The sequence below is a fragment of the Odocoileus virginianus genome, chromosome 3 (assembly GCF_023699985.2).
Source record: "Odocoileus virginianus isolate 20LAN1187 ecotype Illinois chromosome 3, Ovbor_1.2, whole genome shotgun sequence".
Lineage (NCBI taxonomy): Eukaryota > Metazoa > Chordata > Mammalia > Artiodactyla > Cervidae > Odocoileus > Odocoileus virginianus.
In genome coordinates, this window is record NC_069676.1 from 65247256 (window position 1) to 65250243 (window position 2988).

The 2988-nt window shown below is 42.1% G+C and overlaps 1 pseudogene; it reads right to left on the reverse strand.

Annotated features, from left to right (window-relative positions):
• Positions 1 to 518: 518 nt before the first annotated feature.
• On the reverse strand, positions 519 to 1257 carry LOC110136012 (chromobox protein homolog 1 pseudogene; annotated as a pseudogene).
• Positions 1258 to 2988: the final 1731 nt, after the last annotated feature.

A 2988-nucleotide genomic window follows, 5' to 3' on the forward strand; every position in this document is an offset into this window, starting at 1 on the left:
TTGTTGCCATTTCTTCAAATTTTAACAAAAATGATCCCAACTCCCATTTCCCTTCCTTCCCACCCCATCCCACCCCCGCTACACAGTATACCAGTAATAGCCAAAAGCTGCACACATTCTATGCTGTAAAAAATGCAGAGTTAACCCTCTTGGGAAGAAGGCTGTGGGTTGTGGAGATGCTCTTTGAAGATCTATAGTGTCTCTTGCTCTCCACGTCCCACTCTACAAGTTTTGTCCATCATAGAAGACCCTTTGCTTTTCTTAGTGAAGTTCAGAATGGGTTGCATTGAAACACTGATTCTTCTTCCCCTCCACCAAGATGGGTGTGCAAACTCTACAGCATGGAATGACTTTAAAGCACTTAGGCTGCTGTAGGGCACAGAAACTATACTGGCTCTTCAAAGCACATCTTCTCAAGCCACCTTTATGGTGTCAAGACAAGTAGAACTCCTTCTCTCCCCACTTGAAACCCACAGTCAGATGTGACAGGCGCTGGTATTCAAGAGAGTCAATTCTTGTTATCTTTTTTTGTCATTATCCTCTGAGGGATAGGAATACCACGTCAGCACTTCCTCATAGAAGGATATGACAACCCGTGGGCACTTGACATTGGCTTCCTCGGCAGGGACCAGGTCAGCCTCATCAGAGTTTTCCCATTTCATCAGGAACGTGAGTTCTCCACTGGAGTCTGAGCTCCAATAATCCACTCAGGTTCCAAACCCCAGCAAAGCCTTGTGGCTTTTCTGATTCTTTTCTTCTTTGGTTTGCTCTCCTCCCCCATGTTGTCTGAATCAGAATCAGCTTTGCACTTGCCTGCATCTGATTCATCTGTCTCGGGTGCTGTTTTCTGTGACTGCAGAAACTCAGCAGTGAGGTCAGGGCAGTCAGGTCATCTCCCGACTCCCATGTGTCGTCCTCATCTGAGACCCCCTTTCACTTTAGGAGATACTCCACTTGGCCATTTACTACTTGCCGGTCTAGAACTTTTCCCACCACATATTCCTCTTCCTCTAGCACCTCCTCTACTTTCTTTCTTCTTGTTTTGTTTTTTCCTCACAGTGCCTGCCAGCTTTCTGGTGTAAAGGGTGACGGCTGCTCAGAGCAGCTCCCACAAACCCGAGAGGAATCAGTGCGGTGCTACTGGCCGGGGAAGTGGTGACTGTGATGGAGCATTTAGCAGAGCTGCCCTTTCTGCGCAACACATTGTCCCTAACGGTAGGCACTATGGTGTATAGTTGGTCTCTAGGACTTACGCATCTTGCCCAACTGAAACTTGGTACCCTTGACCAATGCTTCCCTGATTCTCCCCCCTCCCCTAAGTTTTGAATGGTTCCCGGCATATAGTAAGTCCTCAATAATTATTTGTAAAATAAATGGATGGATGCATAGGTGGATGAATTTTTTTTTTCTAATATTGCTGAAACTCTTCCTCATATGCAGGGACCCTAAAAATCTTTCTCTCGAGGCTTCCATAATTTGAAAATGTCTACAAATTCCAGAAAATTTTCTTATTCTCAAAAGACAGATGGAGCAGCCAGGCTTCTTTTGACACTAGGGGGCCATCCCTACATTGTTCCAACTCTTTCTTTCTTGCTGCCTGAATGTGTTACTGGAAAACCTGTGTTCTGCACAATCCTAAGAGACTGGTTCACCTGAGAGGACCCTAGCGGCTCTCTAGGGAGGACACCCCACTTCTTCAGGACCAGGGTGAGTGCATGTGTGTGTGCATGTGCAGAACTGAACCTCTTCATAGGCTCATTAGCATAACCACAAATGCAAAAACAAAAACAAAAAATTCGTTCAACCCTATTAAAGTCAATATGACAATATTAATTCTTAAATCTGCTTTAGAAAAAATTATTCCAAGCCATCACCTACTCAATGGACATGAGTTTGAGTAAACTCTGGGAGTTGGTGATGGATAGGGAGGCCTGGCATGCTACAGCCCATGAGGTCACACAGAGTCGGATAAGACTGAGCAACTGAACTGAACTGAGCTGAACTGATTCCAAGCCTAGCCCATTCTGCAAATCAAAATCTAATTCTTCCTTTTATTCCTATAATCTGAGGTTGGTTTAAAACAGTCAAGTCTTTGGGGATGAAATTAGATGATTTCTTTCTCCTGAAGGGTAGGGGCACTTAGGAGAAAAGTCTTCAAGAGCACCCTCAAATTTTTGCCTTGGGAAGGACCAGTGAAAAAGCCCTAAAGAGCAAAAGTATGTGGTGCTTCTCAGCCTATAAAAATAATGTTCCTTTGGGGAAAACAAAACAAAAAAATCCCACCACCAGTTCTGTCTCAATGATGCTAATATGCTTTGGGGGAATCATATTCCTTTTAAGAGGAGCTTCATTTACTCTGGATCTTCCTCAACCAGGGTGATTGTCTTGAGCTTTACTCTTAAGCATTAAGTTTCCTTTCATTTTCTAAATACAGTGAATTAACTTATTGCAGAGATTAACACTAGTGATAAAACTTGGATTGGTTGCTTGCTTTTTCTAAGAAGAATCCCCATAACATTTTAAAGAATAAGATATAAAGAGTTGTGTTCAGTGCTTGGCTCAGAAAGCATTCAATAAGTATTAACTACTGATATTATTATTGTTATTGCTGCTACAACTAGTATTGTTATTAGTGGCCTGGCATCCAGTCCTAGTGGTAGGTATTTATTATGAGAAAGAAGTGGAGTTTAGTGACATACAACACATGTAAAGTGCTTAATATAGTCTCTGACACAAAGCAAGCATTTAGTGAGTTTAAACAAATTTAGAAAATGTGAATGTATTAGGGTAGATTTGGCTGCTAAAATAGAGACTAAAATTTAATGGCTTAAAGAAACATAAATTTATTTTTCATTCATGTTACAGTACCAGTTGAGTGTTCCAAGTGTTAAAGAAAAGTTTTCAGGCAATTTAGCTGTGAGCATGTCTCAAAATTTTATTACAATCAGGCACAGAAGGGAAATGGACCCTAGAAAGGCCACTTCCCAA